Raw genomic sequence first — 22609 nt, 5'->3', positions numbered from 1 at the left:
GAGCTGTAATTCCTGGGGATTTCCAGGTCCCACCTGGAGACTGGCATCCCTAGGCCCCAAGTGCACCATCTCTAACCCTTTATCAGGGTGGTGGTAGAACTGCTGAACATTCACACTTTGTGCTTTGCATACCCGAAACCTGATACATAAATATGAGGTATTCAGTGTTCCTTACTTCCTTTGTTTCAGTCCTCCCTTCTCCCCACCACCTCTTGGAAAGATGAAAACTTAAATCTTGCGAGTGTTTTCAGGTGTTTCCGCTTTAACCAGTGCAGCACTTTATTAACTGGCTCTGCCGTATCGGTCTGTGTGTAATTATTATTTTTTTTTAAGTCAGGAGAGACTTCATCATAACGCCGCCTAAAGTGTTGCAGAGTTATAATAATGAAAATGAGGAAGGTACAGTTGATTTATCTCACTGAATGCAGGCGCTCTCTTTCTCACTTTCGCTCCGTTTGTATTGTGGTAAATCCCAGAGAGGTGGCCTTATTATGTGTTGCACAATGGAGAGAGGTAGCGGCATCTTAAAAACTGGTGCCACAGTTTGTGGTATAAGCTTTCACAGGCCAGAGCCCAGGAGTAGGGTTGCCAGCCTCCAGGTGGGTCACGGAGTTCTCCTGGAATCAGAACTGATCTCCAGATGAGAGACCAGTTCCTCTGGGGGAAGAATGGCAGCTTCAGAAGGCAGGCTCTACGACACACCAGAGATTCTAGATGAAATCCCACCCCTGATTCCCCCCCTCCATAGGGACTGCCCTCAGATGTTCAAGGATTCCCCAGGCCATAGTTGGCAACAAGTGCAAACAAAAGGAGTCATTACAAAACAAGGCTGGAAGGTCAAGAGAGAGTTAGCAGGAGACAGGTATGTGGCCTTGCTCTGCTAACCATACATGGAAACAAGACCCAGTCAAAAGAGTAAATGATCCTATTAGAATCATCCTCTTAGAATCCCCTCTGGTAACACAATTAGCACAAGCAATTGAATCCTGTACCTCTACTGATGGGCAATTATTTTCTGCAGCCAGCTAGCTTCTCCTGGTTTCTATTGAGAGCATGCATGGTTGGGTTGAATCAGCATAGGAATCCCAGTTTAGCAGCATCCATTGCCTGCCACAACCACCTTGTGAGGTAGGCTGGCTTGCGTGGAAGAAGGGAAAGGGATACTTGGATACACTGAGCTTCAGGGGTGGAATTCTGTTAGCAGCCTAGTCCGTTGTAAACGTTGATAAAAAGATATGGTGCAGAAAGTCAAAGGATTACCGTTTTCGCACACAGCTAACCTCACAGTCACAATCCTGTTCCCTCCGCAGCGTCCGGTCAGATTTCCCACCGTCTGCGCCGGAGTTACAGGAAGTGCCGTGGCTTTTGCGTAGCAAAAGTAAACCGCTGAAACCCAGTTTACGTTTGCTACGCAGAAGCTGCGGCACTTCCTGTAACTCCGGCGCAGATGGTGGGAAATCCGACCGGACGCTGCGGAGGGAACAGGATTGTGACTGCTAGGTAAGCTGTATGCAAAAACGGTAGATGATTCAATCGGCCTGTAAAATTGGTGTAAGGATAAAAATGGAGGAGAATGATGGACTCCTGCTGGGGAGAAAGGCATATAAGGGGTATATTTATTAATTTATTCTCCGCATTTATATCCCGCCCTCCCTGCCGAAGCAGGCTCAGGGCAGCTATATAAGAGAGAAAGGGTATAAATGAAGGAAATATATAAATACCAGCAGTCCTGGTTGGCCAATGTCAATGAAAAGAGGACATTTTGAGTGTCCAGATCTGATTTTATGTTGAGTTAGTATGCTATCATTTGGATTCCCAGATGAGGGTACTGGATTTGGTCCCATGTGATGACTGGCCCTCATTTTCCTTGGAGAATCACCAGTTTGCCTCAGAAGAGCCAACTGTTGCTCAGTTTCTGCCAGCAAAATCAGAATTATATTGAGCTGTCTCTCCAGGTAGCTGCTGGGTTGAATTCAGATACTGTATTTAGTTGAACTTGACCTGGATGGTCCAGGCAAGCCCAGTCTCATCAGATCTTGGATGGGAGTCTACCAACAAAATGCAGGGTTGCTACGCAGGAGCTAGCCAGATCTGGCCAGCTCTCGGAAGCTAAGCTGGGTGGATCCTGGTTGACTAACTGTCAGAAGAGAGAGGGCCTTGCACTGAATTGCCCAGGCTAGCCGGATCTCACCAGATCTTAGAAGCTCTAAGCAAGGTCAGCCCTGATTAGTACTGGGATGGGAGACCACGCAGGAAGTCCAGGGTTGCTCTGCAAAGGCAGGCCATGGCAAGCCACCTCTGCTTATCTCTTGCCTTGAAAACCCTACCGGATCACCATCAGACGGCTATAACTTAATGGCGAAAATATTACTTTAGAGGAAGACAACCCAGAATGTGAGACCATCCATCTTAAAAAGAAAAATACACAAAGCATGTGTTGTTACTGCACATAACTAACTTGTATGTCAGTTTAAGACAACCGCCTTTTATTGTTTTTTGTTTGTTCTATGGCATGTTCTGTGTGTTTGTGTGTGTGCGTACTTAGTCTCACATTTAAGGAAACAGGGTAATAGCCCCAAACCACCTGCTTGTAAAAAAAGAAAAGCATAAACATTATCTCTGTGCATGAACAGAGCCTGCCTGCTTGCCTCTTTCGTTCTTTGAGAAGGGCACATGTCAAATTCATACTTTGATACCAGATTAGCCAAATGTGACTCCTGACCATGTGGGGCCAACATTCATGGCGATACTTCTGCATTTAGAGGATCGATCCCATTAGAGTCTTCTGTATAAATAAACTGTTATTAGAATGAACCACGTTCCTGGAAGACGGAGATGTTTCTTATGTTGAAAGTTCTTGTTCGACCCTATGTGTTCAGGCAAAGATATGACACCTAATTGCTTTATTTTGGGTTTTTTCCTCTTTCTTAGGAGAGACCTTCTGTGTTGTTGATGCGAACAGAGCTCCTGGTTGTCTTCTCCCTCCTCCTCCTCTCCCCACTCATTGAGAGAGAGCTCCCATAAGCTAATTGACAGAAGCCTCTTCGGAGAGTTAAAAGGTAATTATTTGTCTGTTTCGGTGTTCTGCTTGTTAAGCTGCTTTGTGGGGTAAGTGGGAAAGATGGGTGAGGCCTCTCTCAATTGGTCTGTGTGGAAATATGTCTTCTTATATCATCTCTGAGCTCACGGCCATCGCCTTCCCTCCCTTTGGTGCATTAAAATGTATAATATGTTGATATGAAAGTTCTGAATGCGTTTTGTATACCTCTCTGTGTTTCTTAGACTAGCGGTGTTCTTTTTGAAGGCCAATGTGGGAACAATCCCAGAAGTGCCCATATCCACGATCAAGAGACAGGAGATATGTTGCAGGATCATTTCCCTCTCCTTCCCCTGATCCTTTCCAAACTGTTTTCATTGGTTTTTCGTTTGTTTAAGTCAGAAAATTTCTACGTCACCTCACCAGGGGATTTGCCCTAAGGCAGCTTAGAAAATAAGACTGAATAAAAGCATAAAACACCATGGAAGCTGTTAATTAAAATCCTGCCTTAAAAATCCAACCAGGGCATGAAAAGTATAATGAAACTGTTTAAAAAATGTGTGTTACAGTGTCCAAGCGAAAAGCAGACCCTAAAAAATAGTTGGTATCAACTTCTGAATTAAAAACTTAGCAACAGGAAATGTTTTGGTGATGGGACGATTGGTTTTCCCTATCTTGAAAGATCAGCTGGCTAAACTTCGGGTTGTGGGTGACCTTCCCAGTACCACAGATCTTCTGTTAACTCACCACTACTTGCAAATTCTTGATAATACATGAAAGGATGGAAAGCACACGATTTTAGCATGGGCTAGTGTGGGTTGAAACCAATGTTCCCTCTAAGCTGCAGAGTCTTGTGAGCAAAAAAATCTGCTTTGTGAGCTACTGGTATTAAGGTTGTGAGCTCCTGCATAAATTATTGTGCTCTGGGGTGATTTTTCCTGAGCTAAGACAAAAATGTGTGAGCTGGAGGCTAAAAATCTGTGAGCTCGCTCACGCTAACTCAGCTTAGGGGGAACACTGGTTGCAACCAGTCCTGAAATTTGCTTGGGATGAGTTGAAAAAAGGCTTTTGGCGAGCAACCAAACAGGAATCTCTCTCAGTGGTTGTGTGCTGTGGCCTGTGCCCTCCTTGGCTTCCCTGTTGGCACAGTTTTGATTTGGTTTCCTTTGCCTTCAAGTTAAGGGAAGTTCGGAAGTTTTCTTCAGGTAAGGAGGCTCCTTTTGATAATATTGCACAACCCCTCAGTTGCTCATAGTGATGCTGCTGATTTACCACAGCTGCTTAAGCCGATTAACGCAGCCTTCATGCTTTACTTTGCCCATTAGGAGGAGGACAGAATGTTGCAATTTCTGTGGGAGAGCACACAGAGGCCTGCTTGGTTTTGTTGTGCTGCAGTTCTTCCTGTTGGGTTGGGATCTGGGGGACCCAGGTTTGAATGTGCACTCCACAGTGGGAGCTTCCTAGGTGTTCAGTTGCATCCTCTGGACCTGGCCTACCTGAGCTGGCTGTTGTGAGGCTAAGATGATGGAGAGAATGATCTAAGCCATTCCGGGGGCGCCACTGGGGAGAAAAATGGGGTTATAAATGAAAACAAAAACAAAATTAAGATCTCTTATTCTCTTATCCTCTTCTAAAAGAAACCTTACAAAGGTGGTTGTTCTTATCCAACGGATGTGTGAGCAGAGGATGCTATGCTAAGAGTTCCATTTGCTCAAAAGATGAATCTGGCATTTGCAGGGCTGCAGGGCTTTCTTAGCAGTAGCCCCCAAGCCTCTGGAACAAGCTTTCAGTGGTGGTACCTCCTTGCTCATGTTCAACAAATACCTTTTTCAGAAAAGAGAGCTAGGTTTGGGTCCAGTTGCATCTTAAGAGACCAGTATATAAGGTTGCCAGGTCTTTATTGAAAATTCCCAGAGACTTTGGGGGTTGATTTGGGAGAGGGTGGGGTATGGGGAGGGGAGGGGCCTCAGCATGACACAATGCCATAGAGTCCACTCTGCAAAGCAGCCATTTTCTCCAGGGGATCTCTAGCTGGCAGAAATCAGTTGGAAAAGTGGGAGATCTCCAGGCCCCACCTGGAGACTAGCAACCCTAGGTTACAAGTTTTCAAGACTCAACATTCCCTTCTTCCGTCTTGTATCAGACGTAGGGAGCTTTGGTGCTTGAAAGCTTCTATTCTCAAAATACTTTATTTATTTATTTAGTTTAAATTTCTATCCTGCCCTCTCCGCAAGTGGACTCAGGGCGGCTAACAACATTCATATTTACAAGTTAAAATTAATAAAACATAGTTACAATTTAAAACCATTACGTGGTGCTGTACCACTGCAATATAAGCGAGTTCTTCTTTTCTTTTCATGGTTAAAACAATTTTATTTGGTAACATATGGTAACAAATTATATTTCTTGCATCATTAATAACTTCTTTTATCTTTTATCCCATATATTACTTTCTACCCACCCCTCCCCCCATTACTTGACCCCCGCTGGTGTCATTTACTTAAAGTACTAATGTTTAAAGGTACCCTTAACTAATAAAAACAAAAATTAATATTCTTCTTTTTTCTAAGACTTAATCATTATCAAAAATTGCCCAATGTCCTTTTATTTTCCACTCTTTTTTTACATATCTTCTGAACTTTTTCCACTCCATCTTAAAAACTTCTAAATCATAGTCTCTTAAAATTCTTGTTAATTTGTCCATTTCACTCCATGTCATAACTTTTACAAGCCAATCCCATTTCTCTGGTATTTTTTCTTGCTTCCACAATTGCACATATAATGTCCTAGCAGCTGAAAGCAAGAACCAAATTATAGTTCTATCTTCTTTTGGAAATTTTTCCATTTGTAATCCCAAAAAAAGTCTCTGCAACTTTTTAAAATTCATATCCCAAGATCCTAGAAATTTCTTGTTGAATCATCTGCCAATACTTTTTTGCTCTTTCACAAGTCCACCACATATGGTAGAAAGAACCTTCATGTTTTTTACATTTCCAACATCTGTCTGGCATCTTATTATTCATCTTTGCCAATTTCTTAGGAGTCATATACCATCATTTTAAAACAGTTCTCTTTAATACTATGACACGTCGAAAGCTTCATAGAGTTCTTCCACAAATATTCCCCAGTTTCCATCTGTATTTCTTTATTTACATTAATTGCCCACTTAATCATTTGAGATTTCACTACTTCATCTTCCATAGACCATTTTAAAAGTAATTTATATAATTTTGAAATTAATTTTTCATTGTCTCCAAGCAGAACTTTTTCTGTTTGCTCTTTTCTTATTCCTTTAGTTTTGTCATTCTCCACCAAGCTCTTTATTTGTTGCATTTGAAACCAATCATATTTATTATTCAGCTCTTCAGCAGTTTTCAATTCTGTTTTGCCACTTTGTATTTTTAATAGTTCATTATATGACAACCACTTTTCTTCACCCGTCTCAGCTGTTATTTTTATCACTTCGGCGGGGACTATCCATAATGGTTTTCTCTCATCTCCATATTTCTTCTATTTCATCCATGTATTTAGCAAACTGTTTCTTATATAACGGTGAGAGAAAAAGCCGTCTATCTTTTTTTCCCCATAATACATATAAGCGTGCCAGCCAAATTTATTTCCATGACATTCCAACGCTAAGAGTTTTTTGTTTAACAACATTATCCATTCTTTTATCCATACTAAGCAAACTGCTTCATGATATAATTTTAAGTCTGGTAATTGAAATCCGCCTGTCTCTTTTGCAGCTGTTAAAATTTTCATTTTAATTCTTAGTTTCTTCCCCGCCCACACAAACTCTGAAATTTTTCTTTGCCATCTATTAAATAGTTTACTGACTTTCACAATCAGAATAGTTTGAAACAAATACATCATTATTGGTAGAATATTCATTTTGATTGTGGCTATTCTACCCAATTAAGTTTATTCCACTTTAACATATCTTCATCCATTTTACGCCATAGCTTCTCATAATTATTTTTGAACAAATCAATATTCTTCATTGTTATCTCCACACCCAAATATTTTACCTTGGAGGTAACTTCACAGCCCGTTAGTCTCTGTAATTCTTGTTGCTTATTTATTTGCATATTTTTACATAGAAGTTTTGATTTGTCTTTATTAATACAAAGTCCCGCCAACTCCCCATATTCTTGTACTTTGGCTAATAACAAAGGTGTGACTTGTTTGGGGTTTTCATTTATAAACATTATATCATCTGCAAATGCTCTGTATTTGTAAGTAAATCCTTTTACTTTTAATCCTTCTATTTCTTTATCTTATTGAATTTGCATCAGTAATATTTCAAGAGTCATTATAAACAACAGTGGGGAAACTGGACAACCTTGTCTTGTACCTTTACTGATTATCATGTCTTTTGTATGATCAGCATTTATACATAGCCTTGCACGTTGTTCAGTATATATTGCTTTTATCATTCTTATAAAGCTTTCTCCCAGTTCCATTTTCTCCATTACTGCAAACATAAAATCCCAATTTAAATTGTCAGATGCTTTCTCTGCATCCGCAAAGAATAATGCTACTTCCTTTTCTGGATATCTTTCATAATATTCTATAATATTTACAACAGTTCTGACATTGTCTCTTATTTGCCTTTTTGGAAGAAACCCCGCTTGATCTTCCTTTATAAAATTTATCAAATATTGTTTAAACTGTTCTGCCAAGATTCTTGTATATATTTTATAGTCATTATTTAATAATGAAATTGGTCTGTAATTTTTTACGTTCGTAACATCTCTATCTTGGAATCAACGAAATAACAGCTTCCTTCCACGTATTTGGTATTTTTCCTTTTGTTCTTATCACATTCATCAATTTCTGAAGTTTCGGTATTAACTCCTCTTTGAGTGTTTTAAAAAATTTAACTGTATATCCATCTGGCCCGGGTGCTTTTCTATTTTTCATTGCATTAATTACTGCTTCAATTTCTAGTTTTTCAATTGGATTGTTCAAAACTTTTTGCATATTTTCTGCTAAGGGTGCTATTTTTATCTTTTGTAAGTACTCATCCATCTTTCCTTTCCTTATTTTAACACCTTTAAATAACTTGGCATAATACTTAAAGAATTTTCTTTTTATTCCTTCTTGATCTACCACCTCTCTTCCATCCTCCACAATTTCATTAATAATTTTACTTTCTCTCTTTTTCTTCAGTTGCCAGGCCAAATATTTTTTGAGTTTGTTTGCTCCTTCGAAAGATTTCTGCTGCAATCTTTTCAGATTCCATTCCAGTGCTTTATTTAACAAATGTCTCATTTGCATTTGTAATATTGTAATCTCCCTTATAATTTTCTTTTTCCCTGGCCTTTTTCTCAGTTCCCTTTTCCCCCCCTTTATTTCATTTTGATTGTCCAACATCTGTTTTTCTTTTGCCCTCTTATCTTTGTTATTCAATGTAATCAATATTCCTCTCATTACTGCTTTATAAGCATCCCAGACCGTCTGAAATTCTATATCCTCTTTATTGTTTATTTGGAAGAAACCTTTAGTTTCATTTTCTAGAGATGTCACTATTTCTTTATTCAATCTTCATTCAATCTCCATCTTCTCAACTTCTTAGACAATTTTGTAATCCACATTATTGGGTTATGATCAGCCCCAATATTAGGTAAAATCTCTATTTTCTTTGTTATAAGGCCGAAATCTTTAGTGCCCCACAACATGTCAATTCTGGAAAAAGTTTTATGTCTTGCTGAAAAAAAGGTATAGTCCCACACTTCAAGATTAAATTTCCTCCATATATCCTCCAAATTTTCTTGTTTGACCAATTAAAAAAAAGACTTCGCCAATTTTCCTTCCTTATTATTTTTTCCCCCAGACCTATCCAGTGTGTTCTTAATTGTTCCAATAAAGTCCCCCATTATCAAAATTTGGTCATAAGTCAGTTCATCAAATTGTTGTATAATGTCTTTTTTAAAAGCATCCTTTGCACCATTTGGTGCATACAGTCCCAATAACAACAGTTTTTTTGCATTTAATATTATTTCTACCGCTACAAGTCTTCCATCTTTATCTTTAAACACTAATTTCGGCTCCAATTCTTGTTTAATATAGAAAATCACTCCTCTTTTCTTCTGTTCAGCCAATGAATAAAATTCTTGTCCCAGTTGTTTATTCCATAAAAAATTGTAATCCTTTTGTTTGATATGCACTTCTTGTAAACAAACTATATTACAATTTTGCTTTTTAATCCAATGAAACGTTGCCTTTCTTTTTTGTGGTGAATTTAGTCCATTTACATTCCAAGATAATAATTTGTAATCCATCATGGTGCAAACTCTTTATGTTCTTCATAAAACCTGCGCAGTTCCTGTGTGCTTGTAATTGTAATCCTTTTTCCTTGCAGCTCAAAGCTCAGACCTTCAGGTATTATCCATCTATACCTCATTTCATTGTCACATAGTTTTTCTGTCAATTTTTTGTATGCTTTTCTGTCATTTATCACTTGTCTTGACAATTCTTTCATGATTCTTACTCTGCTGCCTCCCACTATCAATGTCTTTTCAAAATTTTATTCAAGATTTTTCCCACCATTTCTTTTTTCATATATCTTATAACCACATCTCTTAGTAGATTGTTTTTCTTGGCATATAGTGAGTTCACTCTATACATATAGTCATACATGCTTCTAGTTCCTTCAGGATCTTCCTCCAAAAATTCTGCAATTATTCTTATTATATATCCTTTCAAATCTGTCTCTTCATCCTCAGGTACTCCTCTCAGATGTATCTGGGTTTCCATCAATTTGCAGTCATGAATTGCCACCTTTTCTTGCCTTTTTATCAAGGTGGAATCATGTACTTTCACTCTCTTTTCCATCTCTTGTTCTTTCTTTGATGTTACCACAGTCTCATTTCTGAGATCTTCTATATCTTTCCTTAGCTCTTCAATGTCTTTTGTAATTTCTTTTTTAGAAGCAGTTATCATGTAGCTGCCCTGAGCCTGCTTCGGCAGGGAGGGCGAGATACAAATAAAATGATGATGATGATGTCTCTCACTCCTTTCATCATCCTGGCTTCCATCTAATTGCTCTTGCATTTTCTCCATTGAATCAGTCCTTGCATGGGTTAACTTATGCTCTGACATTTAAAAAAACACCAAAAATTTTGACCTCTCCAAATTAAATTTAAACTATCAGGTTTGATAGACTAAGGTTTGCCCTTTTCAATAAGCCTAATTTCGCCGTCCTCAGAGCCTCCTGGGCTCAGATATTAAAAGTTTTTATTTCTTCCAAAATGGCGGTTGCGACTTTCTGCTTCCCTTTAAAAAAAATTTTCCTTCTAAAGGCTTCTAAAATAATTATCAGCAATAATGTCCAATAGTATTTACCTTATAATTGTCACCACTGTCAGCTTCACCAATTTTTCATGTCCCGAACACTTTAAAAACTTTGTTTAAATTTTGACCTCCTAGCAATGGCCGCCGATGTTTTTCTATGATATTATAGTCCTAGAGTAGGCTAGCTGTTTCAATGATTTCCCTTTTCCATCCGATACTTCCTGCTTTTCTTGCCACCAAATCCCGTTTTCACTGGTAAAAAGATCTCGCGATGTTTGACGTATTTCCTGTGTTGACTGTGAGAGCTGCAAATCTGTGACAATGGGGCTTTTTCACCAAAACCGCAAGTAGACAAAACAATAAATTCTTTTCCACTTTTTAGCACTGTCCTTTAAATTTACAAAATTCAAATTTCGCCCCTTCTCCCCTTCTTCTTCCAAGCTTTCTGAATCTCTATTTCCCACCTTCTGATTTTATTTTGTTTAACTTTAAATAGTCCTGGAATGAAGGTAGTCATCAGTACCTTTTTCTGCAGTTATCCAGATCCAACACCGGTCTTGTATAGCTTTAGGTGTTTAGCAGTCTCAAAGAAGGTTAGGATCCTGTCGAGCTTATGTCAAATAAATGACTCTGGAAACTTCTGCAGATGATGTATATGCAACTCGTCTCCGCAGACCCCTCAAAGGAGCCCCCCCCCCCCGGGGACTCCCTTTTAGCCAAGGTAAATCTCCTCAGAGTTTCCTGTGCATATCTTGGACTGATCGCTGACTGAGAAAAGAAGGCAGTAGGCATTAAATTGCCCTCCACTACCCCGAACAGAAGCCCCAGCCTGCTCCCGTTCTGAGAAGCAATTCAGCTTGGCATTTTCCAACCCTGGAAGTCCGCGAGTTCTTCTTTTCTGATGGTGATCACATAGTAATTCTATAATGATGTGGGATGGCAGTTCTCTCCCCGCTAGATATCAAAGGCCTGTTGGAACAATTCAGTCTTACAGGCCCTGCGGAAAGTAGAAAGATCCGTCAGGGCCCTTATGGCCTCCAGGAGAGCATTCCACGGTTCTGGTGCTGCCACCGAGAAGGCCCTAGCCCATGTCAAATGCAACCTAGCCTCCTTTGGTCCAGGGATGGACAGTAGATTTTTTGTCCTTGAACACAGTGCTCTCTGGGGAACGTGGAGAAAAGCGGTCCTGCAAATAGACAGGCCCCTGGCCATTGAGGGCTTTAAAGGTCAATACCAACACCTTGAAAAGGACTCTGAACACAATAGGTAGCCAGTGCAGCTCTTTCAGCACTGGCTGAATGTGCTCCCATCGAGGGAGCCCCATTAACAGCTGTGCCGCAGCATTCTGCACTAGATGTAGTTTCCGAGTCAGCATCAAGGGTAGCCCCATGTAGAGAGCATTACAATGATCTATTCTTGAGGTGACCGTAGCATGGCTCACCATTGCTAAGTCGTCATGCTCCAGGAAAGGGGCCAACTGCTGCACCCGCTGAAGATGAAAAAAGGTGGATCTAGTAGTGGCTGCTACCTGGGCCTCCATGGTAAGAGAGGACTCCAGGAGCACACCTAAGCTCTTGACCTTAGGGGCTGGTATTAGTGGCACCCCATCAAAAGCTGGCAGATGGATCTCCCCCCCCCCCGGACCACCCTGGCTCAGATACAGAACCTCCATCTTTATCAGCTTCAGCTTCAACCGACTCAGCCTGAGCCAAGATGCTATGGCCTGAAGAGAAGAGCCAGGTCTAGATTTTCTGGGGTACAGTCGGACTGGCCACCCATCCGGCTGGGTGTCGTCTGCATATTGGTGACATCCCAGCCCATACCTCCTGACAATCTGGGCAACGGGGCACATAAAGATGTTAAATAATATCGGGGACAGAACCGCACCCTGTGGCACACTGCATATAAGTGGGTGCCTTTGGGATGATTCCTCCCCTATCACCACCCTTTGTCCCCAACCTTGGAGAAAGGAGGCTAACCACTGTAAGGCAGACCCTTGAATCCCCAGGTCGGCAAGGTGGTTAATCAGTAGCTGGTGGTCAATCGTATCAAATGCGGCTGACAGATCTACTAATAACAAGCACCGCTGAGCTGCCCCGATCCAGATGTCTCATGAGGTCATCTATGAGGGCAACTAGAACTGTCTCCGTCCCATTACCTGGTCAAAAGCCAGACTGGAATGGATCCAGTGTGGAAGTGTCATCCAGGAATCCCTGTAGCTGAGTTGCCACTGCCCGCTCTGTAACCTTACCAAAAAAGGGAAGGTTTGATACCGGCTGATAGTTTGCCAATACAGCCGGATCTGCAGATGGTTTTTTCAAGAGGGGACGGACCACAGCCTCTAAGATAAGGAGCTACTGGACTCAATCCTAGGTTTTCTGCTGCAGACCAGTGTGGCTGCTGCTCGGAAACATTTAAGACTAGCATTCCAAATGTTGAGCTCATTTTGATTTACTGCTCTTTTCAGAGATTGTTTTGGGTTTTTTTTTTTTTTTGCTATAGTTTGGTTTTTGACTTTTATTTTAAAAATACTTCGTAAGTCACTTTTGTCAAGGGATGAGGTAGGGTGGAAGTGGTTCAGATAAAACCGCAACTGCAGCTAGGATATGAGGGAGGGTAGATGGCCTGTGTGTGGGGGGGGGGGAGGGGGTCTGACACTCCCCTGCTCTCCTCAGACCCTTCTGTTTGGGGGCAGAGCAGCTGCTGGCTTGGCCATCTTCTCTGCGAATGATGGGACGTTGGCCCAAACTCAAGAGAAGCCACTGGAATCGGGCAGACCAATTGAAGGTTTCTGATGGAGCCTACTGGATTTCCCCTGAAGGTTCTCCTGTGTAATTATCTGTCTCTTGCTTTGTCTCCCAGCAGAAGTGGCTGCCAAATGCAGAGGACATGAATCTCTCCGCCCAGGAGGAGAGGACGGCCCCTCCCTTTCTCACCCTCTTAAAAATAGCACCCAGTTGCCCAACTAGTCATCCTCCCCCCCCCCCCCCAAAAAAAAAAATAAAGTAAACACAAACCCTTTCTTAATAGAAGACGATTCCCCATTCCGGGCGAGTGAGAAACTCAGCCGTGTCTGGCATCCTGTAACCAGGCAAGCGAGTTCTCATGTCTGGGCAGATGTGGTGAGCTGGGTGGCAGCGTAGCCGGTGGAGTTCACTGGCAGTTCCCAGATCCTTTCATGCCTACGGCTGCTGCAGAATTGCATGGGTGAGACTCTTGTCTTCATTTCAGCTACCGGTGCCTGTTTGGCAGGTTTGCCTTACAAGACCCTTTTCACTTCCTGGCTCTTCCGCCCAAACCCTTCCTGCAGCGTACTGCTGGTTTATCGGATCACCTGCAATACCTCCTGCTGCAGCAGAGCCTCTGTCCGGCAAGGGCAGGGCGGTCTACTCAGACTGGCAGCAGCTCTCCAGGTTTTCAGGCAAGGGTCTTTCCAATCGCATTCCTGATCCGTTTTTAACTGGAGCTGCTGGGAACTGAATTGGGGATCCTCTGTATGCTACGCAGGTGCTCATGCATTGAGCCACGCCCCCTCCCCCTCATTTATTTGTTCCCTTAATTTATATCCTGCCTTTCTCCTCAGTGAACCAAGTGCAGCTTACACCATTCTTCTCTCCTCCATTTTATCCACACAACAACCCTGTGAGGTCGGTTAGGCAGTGCGTCTGTATGGCTGGCCCAAGGTTACCCAGCGAGCTTCCATAGCAGAATGGTGACAAATCTGTATATCCCAGACCCCCTCTAGCCACAGCAAATAGAAAGCCGGTTCCCAACATTCAATTGCATTTTAGTGTGAAAAGTATGCAGGTATAGAGAGAAGGAGTTGTGCCAATGTGATCTGAATTTTCAATCCCCGGAAGTCTTAAATGGCATGGTATAGCCTGATCTTGTCAAATCTCGGAAGCTGAGCAGGTGTGGTATTTCGGAATCTCGGAAGCTGAGCCACTCGTGGGAAGGGCGGGATATAAATTCTAAATAAATAAATAAATACAATAAATTTAGATGGGAGGCCACCAAGAAAGACTGCAGAGGAAGGAAGTGGCAAACCAGGGACTGTGGCTCAGTGGCTGAGCATTTGCTTGGCACGCAGAAGGTCTCAGGTTCAACCCCTGGCATCTCCAGTTAAAAGGGTCAGGTTGTAGGTGATGTACAGGAGGGAAGGTGGCATGGAAGAGCCCAATCTGGTCAGATCTCAGACACGAAAGAGGGTCTGTGCTTGGAAGGGAGTCCAACCGGGAAGGCTCTGCAGAGGAGGGCAATGGCCAGCCTCCTCTGCTTGGCAGGCCACTTGCCTTGAAAGCTCCCCCTCCCGCACACACACAGAGGCCATAAGTGTATGTAATGCTTCCTTATTTTATAACATAATCTTGAATGGTTGTGTTATTCATTTCTATGTGGGAAAATTAAAATACTTCACTTGGGACATTTGGCGAAGGCAGCATTCTGTCTTCTGTGCCTTGGGGGAAACCACAGTGTAGCAGCCTGTAAGATCTATGTCAGATCTATGTAGCCTGTAAGATCTTCCTATGAGAAGAAAAAATGGAAAAAGCCTAAAGAAGCCGAAGTGGCTCCATAAACAGCTCTCTAAAGACTTGAGAAATAAAAAAGACTCCTTTAGGAATTGGAAGGAGGGCCTTATAACCAAGGATGAATATAAACAAATCACCAGTGCTTGTAGAGAAAAAGTTAGGAAAGCTAAAGCTCAGTATGAGCTTAGGCAGGCCAAAGATGCTAAAAACAACAAAAAGGGTTTCTTTTCTTATGTTCAGAGTAAGAAAAAGAGCAAGGACACGGTAGGCCCATTGCGAGGGCAAGAAACTGAAATTGTAACAGGTAATGAAGAGAGGGCGGAACTGCTCAATTCCTACTTTTCCTCAGTCTTCTCTTCTGAGGGAAACGGTGCTCAACATGGCAGAAACAGAACATAGGAGGGTATGAAGTTCCAACCTAGGATCAGCATAGGGGAAGTACATAAACACCTAGTTTCTTTAAATGAAACTAAGTCCTCAGGGCCAGATGACTTGCATCCAAGGGTTCTAAAAGAGCTTGTGGATGTAATTTCTGAGCCTCTGGCTATTATTTTTGAGAATTCCTGGAGAACAGGAGAGGTACCAGAAGATTGGAGGCGGGCGAATGTTGTCCCCATCTTCAAGAAGGGGAAAAAAGAGGATCCGGGTAACTACCAACCCGTCAGCTTGCCGTGTATACCTGGAAAAATTTTAGAACAAATAATCAAACAGTCGGTCCTGGAACATTTAGAAAGAATGGATGTGATTACTAAGAGCCAGTATGGTTTTCTCAAGAACAAGTCATGTCAGACTAACCTGATCTCTTTTTTTTGAGAAAGTGACTACCTTGCTGGATCAGGAGAATGCTGTAGACATCGTTTATCTTGATTTCCATAAGGCTTTTGATAAGGTTCCACATACTATCTTTGTTGACAAGCTGGTAAAATGTAGTTTGGATCCTGTTACCGTTAGGTGGATCTGTAACTGGTTGATAGATCGCACCCAAAATGTGCTTGTGAATGGTTCCTCATACTCTTGGAGAGGAGTGACAAGTGGAGTGCCTCAAGGATCTGTCCTGGGACTTGTTTTGTTCATCATCTTTATCAATGATTTGGATGAAGGAATAGAGGGAATGCTTATTAAATTTGCCCATGACACTACGTTGGGAGGGGTTGCAAACACAGATGAAGACAGAAACAGGATACAGGATGACCTTGACAGGCTGGAAAACTGGGCTAAAACCAATGAAATGAATTTTAGCAGGAATAAATGTAAAGTTCTGCATTTGGATAGGAAAAATCCAATGCATGGTTATAGGATGGAGGAGACTTGTCTTAGCAGTAATATGTGTGAAAAGGATCTAGGGGTCTTAGTGGATCATACGCTGAACATGAGTCAACAGTGTGATGCAGTGGCTAAAAAGGCAAATGCAATTTTGGGCTATATCAACAGAAGTATAGTGTCCAGATCACGTAATGTGATGGTATCACTTTACTCTGCTCTGGTAAGACCTCACCTGGAGTATTGTGTTCTGTTTTGGGCTCCACATTTTAAGAAGGATATAGACAAGCTGGAACGGCTCCAGAGGAGGGCGTTTGATGAGGGGTCTGGAGACCAACTCCTATGAGGAGCTGGGGATCCTTAGCCTGGAGAGGAGGCAGCTGAGAGGTGATATGATCACCATCTTCAAGTACTTGAAGGGCTGTCATCTAGAGGATGGTGTGGAATTGTTTTCCGTGGCCCCGGAAGGTAGGACCAGAACCAATGGGTTGAAATTAAATCAAAAGAGTTTCCGGTTCCACATTAGGAAGAACTTCCTGATCGTTACAGCGATTCCTCAGTGGAACAGGCTTCCTCAAGAGGTGGTGGGCTCTCCTTCCTTGGAGGTTTTAAAACAGAGGCTAGATGGCCATCTGACAGCAATGAAGATCCTGTGAATTTAGGGGGAGGTGTTTATGAGTTTCCTGCATTGTGCAGGGGGTTGGACTAGATGACCCTTAAGGTCCCTTCCAACTCTATGATTCTATGATCTACCCGCAATTTACCCTGGAGGCCTTTGTGGACCGGGCCTCCCAACTCAAGGATGCCTTATATGGGAGAAGGCTTTATCCACGTGTTAAACTGGCAGCCAAAACATTACTCCGGTTGAGCAGCCTGCCTTTTCAGCTCCCAAACCTGTTGCCCACCACATTTCCTGCCCTCCATCTGTCATTTTGGACCATTTGGTTTCAAGGTTTGATCCAAACCGTAAATGTTGTTAAACACCAGAATGGGCCATAGACAGGTCCTCTTTGGAACCACCACTAAAGAAACACAAATTGAAATCTAAACACAAAAGCCAGCACTCAGTATCGACGGATCCAACTCGCTCAGAAGGGCCAGCTTCAAAGAAACCAAAAGGACTGGTTCCAAATTCTGTTATTGATGTCTGTGGGCATACTACCCCACCCACCCCTTCTCCCAGCAGCCACTCTCCAGTATGGTCTTCATTGGCATATGACTTGGCTACTCTGGGTGACATCCCTTCAGAATGTGTCGCTATGTCTCTGGCCCCACCACCTCCATGGGCGCTCCAGGTCCAGGTAAATGTGTGTGTTGCCATCCTGCTCAGAGAATGGCCAGACCCTCAGGAACCACACATGGCATCAAGAAGGCATAATGTAAGGCTAATGGAGAGACCACATGCACCAACATACTGGACCCCTCCCCTGCTTGAGGTCGGCAGACTATGGTTCCAAGGAGGAGAAAGATTGCAGGTCTGTTGCTAGTTCTGAAACCATCTCTAATGATACAGTGGGAGATCATGATCTGGCATCTCCAAATGAAGACTTGCATCTCTACTCTGAGCAGATGGTTTGGATGGTGCAGTCTTCGGACATCCAGGTCATTTCAGTGAACAACAAACCCAAGGACAAGATACTGGGATGACTCTACCTTGACACATCAGGGATCATAGCCTTTCCATTCCTGAAAGGAATCCTAGAAATGTCAAGATCTATTTGGGAAAAAAGTTCTTCCATTCCCAGCACATCTCATAAAGTTGAGAATATGTACAGGGTTCAGCAAGAAGGCTGCCTATCTTCATTGACGGCAGACGAGATGCAGGCTAAAATGAGAACGGGTTCACATTCAACCCCAGCTGATAAGAAGGGCAGAAAGATCAATGCCTTGAGTCGCAAGCCTTACTCTTCATCATCTTTAAACCTCAGGATAGCAAATTACCAAGCTGTTATGGCAGTTTCCCAACTCAGCCTATGGGAGAAGATCACCCTTTATCTAGAACAACTTCCCAGTGACAAGGAATCTCTGGCCAAAGTTATGCAAACAGAAGCCCTCAGGCTGTCTAACCTGCAGTTGAATGCTGGCAGACATACAGCCGATGCTTTTGTATGCACTGTAGCCTCCTCTATAATTCTGAGGAGAAGGCATGCATGCCTGGCTAGGATTAACAGGGCTCCCACTGAAGACATTTTCTCATGTAGAGGACTTACCTTTTGAAAGCTCGTCCTTCTTCTCCTCTAAGACTGATGAGTTTCTCCAACAGATCAAGAAAAACCATCAGAAGACCTGGTTGTTTGGGATAACCCACATCCAAACCGGGCCCATATTGAGACTCTTGCCCTCTTAACCAGGGTTTTCAACACCCAGCCTCCCTGGACCTGGTTGGCTGGCTGGCTGTGGGGTCTGAAAAAAGTCTAATATGCTAATATTATGGGATGTGGTCTAATACGCTAGTGAGTTCCTGCTGGGCTTTTTCTACAAAAAAAAAAAAGCACAGGACATAGGCATTTGCCTAGTATGGTTGGCTGACTGTGTGTGTGTGCCAAATTAGACTCTCCCCACATGACTTTAAATAGAAAAACAATTATTTGCATTAATTTTGCTGGCCTGAATCATCCTCTCTCGGTGGAGCACTGTTTTTTAAGTTGATAATTTTGTATGGCCCATGAATGATATTATAAATACCCAAATGGCCCTTGGCAGAAAAAAGGTTTCCCACCCCTGAATTAAACCAATAAAATGATCTGCAAGAGAAAGATATTGTATCAATGGTATTTTGTGGGGTTTTTTCATCCTTTATTGATTTTTATGGTGTTTTTGACTTCTGTTTTTACTGTCTCTTAACTGGATGTTTATTCTGCCTTATTAGCTTTTTTTCAATTTTATTGGTAACCGTACTGTCTTGTAAGTGGCCTTAGTAACTTTTAGTTGGAAAGAGACAAATAGGTGAACTAAATATCCTTGTCTCTTTGCCACTAGAGAGCAATTCATTCCAATTCTCACGTGAGCCTTTGCTTTCTTCTGGAGCCTGAAGTACAGAACTCAATACCAACACGCAGCTTGCATTCCTCATTTATTTATTTAAAACATTTATTACCTACCTTTCTTCCTTACAAAGCTCAAGGTTTATACAGCATGAATAAAACACATAGAAACCCCAGTGCTCTCTCTAAGCTGTGGGGTCTTGTGAGCAAAAATTCTACTTCGTGAACTACTGGCATTAAAGTAGTGACTGAGTGATTTGGCTACTACATCAATTATTGTGCTCTGGGGTCATCCTTCCTGAGCTAAAACAAGAATGTATGTGCTGGAGGCTAAAAAACTGTGAGCTAGCTCACATTAAATCAACTTTGGGGGGAACACTGGCCACAATTGAAGATCACAGCTCAGCACTGTGCGTAAAAGTAACTGGTGCAGTCCTAAATACAACCCGTCTTCAGCTGCCTCCTAGAGATGGAAAGTGAGGTGGCCAGGCAGGCACTTCTCCCTGGAGAGTGTGGAAGCCTTGGAAAGGACTTGATTTAATGGAATATATATTGTAAATAACGCACACGTTGTGCCCAATTGCCTTCTGGAAAATGCTAAGGGTAGCTTTGGGCAGCAGATGAAATGCATCTGTTATGTACCAAGGAAGTAATTCAGACAATGCTTGTTTCATAACCAGCGTCTAGTAGGGTAGAGCAAACTGTACAGATAATGAAATAGGTGGGATCTCCCTCCCACCCACCCCAGATTTGTCTTTAATTATCACCAGAGAAGGCTTAGCTAATTTTCTTTCTTGCCAGTACAGGGTAAATATCCTGTCCTGATGGAACCTGTGGTGTGAAAACATCACTCCATCTGTTGGCTCCGTGGTGTGCGGAAGTTCACTTGCTTAACTTGCCTGCCTAGGAGAACAAAGGAGAGTGATCAGACGGGCCGAATAACAGACAGCCTGCCAGCTCCCTTCGCCCCTCTTTCCCCGCCCAGCTCTATGGCTGTAGTGGGCTGGACAGGGAGGGAGCACAGGCAAACATAATTTCTCTGATTCTGCCTTGGAGGACCTCTTTGTTACAGTTGCCAACTCTGCCTTGGGAAATTCCTGGAGATTATGGAAGTGGAACCCTGGGTAAGGGAAGGAAGTTCAGCAGGGTATAATGCATAAAGCCCAGCCTCCAAAGCAGCTGTTTTTCTCCAGGGCAACTGATCTCTGTCATCTGGAGTGGAAATTCTAGGAGAGCTCCAGCCCGCACCGGGAGATTGGCAGCCATATACCAGCGGTGTACATCTTGTAGATGGTGTCAGTTCTTCCACACTGGCATTAGTTAGCTTGCACTGTGATTCAGAGACAGAGATCCCCTAACGCTTCCACCGCCATGGCCTTCCTTCTTCACTGCATCCTGGGATCCAGGGGTGCCATTTTTAAATAGCATTGCTATGAAGGGTGGGGAATGTGGGTAGCTGTTCAGCATTGGCTGGTGGGAAGGACTCCAGCTTCCCTTTGTGTGCAATTGCCAGAATGAGGGAAGGAAAGCATTTCTTTACTAACCTTCAGGGTTGCCAGGTGGGCAACTGGTGAAGAGGGGGAGTTATCAGCAGTGGAGGAGGCCTAGTCTGGCATCTCAGCCATGTTGCCAGCAGTGTGGCGATGTCCTTACCATAGAAGCTGTCTTTACCATAGAGAATATTCCCAAATTCCAGATCGTCACTGGAGACAGAGTGACTTCACTTCCAGCATGCGATGGAAGGGACATTGCTGTGTTGCTGGTGAGATGACTGTAACACAGAGCTAGGCCTCCCCCACCTCTGTAAGTTCTCCCACCGGACAGCTGAGCAAGGGAGCACATTCTGGGGGTAGGAGCTCCCATGTCCCTGATGGGGGCCTTTCGAGCTTATCCTTTGGCTTCCTTTTGGCTTACCATTTTCCCACCAGGGAAAACAGCTGCAGGATACAGGATGACCTTGGCAGGCTGGAAAACTTGGCTAAAACCAATAAAATGAATTTTAACGGGGATAAATGCAAAGTTCTACATTTAGGTAGGAAAAATCCAATGCATGGTTGTAGGTTGGGGGAGACTTGTTTTAGCAGTAGTATGCGCAAAAAGGATCTAGGGGTCTTAGTGGACCATGCGCTAAACATGACTCAACAGTGTGATGCGGTGACTAAAAAGGCAAATGCAATTTTGGGCTGTATCAACAGAAGTATAGTGTCCAGATCACGTGATGTGATGGTATGACTTCACTCTGCTCTGGTAAGACCTCACCTGGAGTATTGTGTTCAGTTTTGGGCACCACATTTTAAGAAGGATATAGACAAGCTGGGACAGGTTCAGAGGAGGGTGACGAATCATAATTATATTCTTTCTTTTTGTTTCCAAAAAGAACTTGGAAGTCCTATGAGGAAAGGTTGAAGGAGCAGGGTATGTTTAGCCTGGAGAGGAGGCAGCTGAGAGGTGATATGATCACCATCTTCAAGTACTTGAAGGGCTGTCGTCTAGAGGATGGTGTGGAATTGTTTTCTGTGGCCCCAGAAGGTAGGACCAGAACCAATGGGTTGAAATTAAATCAAAAGAGTTTCTGGCTCAACATGAGGAAGAACTTCCTGACCGTTAGAGCGATTCCTCAGTGGAACAGGCTTCCTCAGGAGGTGGTGGATTCTCCTTCCTTGGAGGTTTTTAGAGGCTAGATGGTCATCTGACAGCAATGAAAATCCTGTGAATTTAGGGGGAGGTATTTGTGAGTTTCCTGCATTGTGCCGGGGGTTGAACTAGATGACCCTGGAAGCCTCTTCCAACTCTATGATTCTAAGTATAAACAATAACACAGTGTAAACATTAAAAACAATACAGGTTCTATATCAGCAGTCTTAAAATAGTGATATATTTAGTGGTGGCAGAAACAGCATGTCTATTTCATTTCTGTTCCATATCTTCAGCTTCCATATTAGTAACGGTTGAGTTATTGTTGTGCATAGCTGTGGATTTCCCGTATTGGAGAGGGACAGTACAGGCTGTCTAGGGATACCATTGAAGCTTCAGGGTCAGAGGTGCACAGTATGGATGTGCTGAAGACCTGGAGTGGTGATTGTGGTTTGTTGTACTGCTAAAAACCCTCTTACCTTCTAGCTACGCTGAAACAGCCCGTTGGCCGGTTGCTCCTCCTCCTCCGATGTCAGATTGGAGTTCAGATTAGAGCGCCCCTTGGTTTTAGTACAGTGCATGTTACAAGTGTCCTTAAAATCGCTAATTAACAATTTACTAAAAAGGGAAACCTAAGCATTGTAAGACAGATTGTTAAAGGATCAATTTATGTACCCTGGAGCGAACAAACCCAGAGTAACTAGTTATTATTGGTGCTTTAGAAAATAATGATAATTATAACTTTCGAAGCAGTGGCACAACTGGATAAATGATTCTGGGCAGGAATTGGATTTGTGCTACAAAGCAAAGGTTTGCTTTTGGAGAGAATCGGTGGATGGGTTTTGTTTAGTGCTTCAGGTTCCAGTGGA

At 42.8% G+C, this 22609-nt stretch overlaps 1 protein-coding gene across 1 annotated transcript in view; it reads left to right on the top strand.

Moving 5' to 3' along the window:
- ZMIZ1 (zinc finger MIZ-type containing 1) overlaps positions 1 to 22609 on the top strand; it is a 565771-nt gene that overhangs the window by 89818 nt on the left and 453344 nt on the right. Inside the window, exon 2 of the mRNA XM_060241000.1 lies at positions 2932 to 3059. The gene's annotated coding sequence lies outside the window, so the exon portion shown is untranslated. The remainder of the gene's footprint in view (positions 1 to 2931; positions 3060 to 22609) is intronic.

The sequence above is a fragment of the Heteronotia binoei genome, chromosome 6 (genome assembly GCF_032191835.1).
Source record: "Heteronotia binoei isolate CCM8104 ecotype False Entrance Well chromosome 6, APGP_CSIRO_Hbin_v1, whole genome shotgun sequence".
Lineage (NCBI taxonomy): Eukaryota > Metazoa > Chordata > Lepidosauria > Squamata > Gekkonidae > Heteronotia > Heteronotia binoei.
Note: the sequence above shows the minus strand (reverse complement) of the source record. Positions and strands in the feature narration are given on the sequence as shown.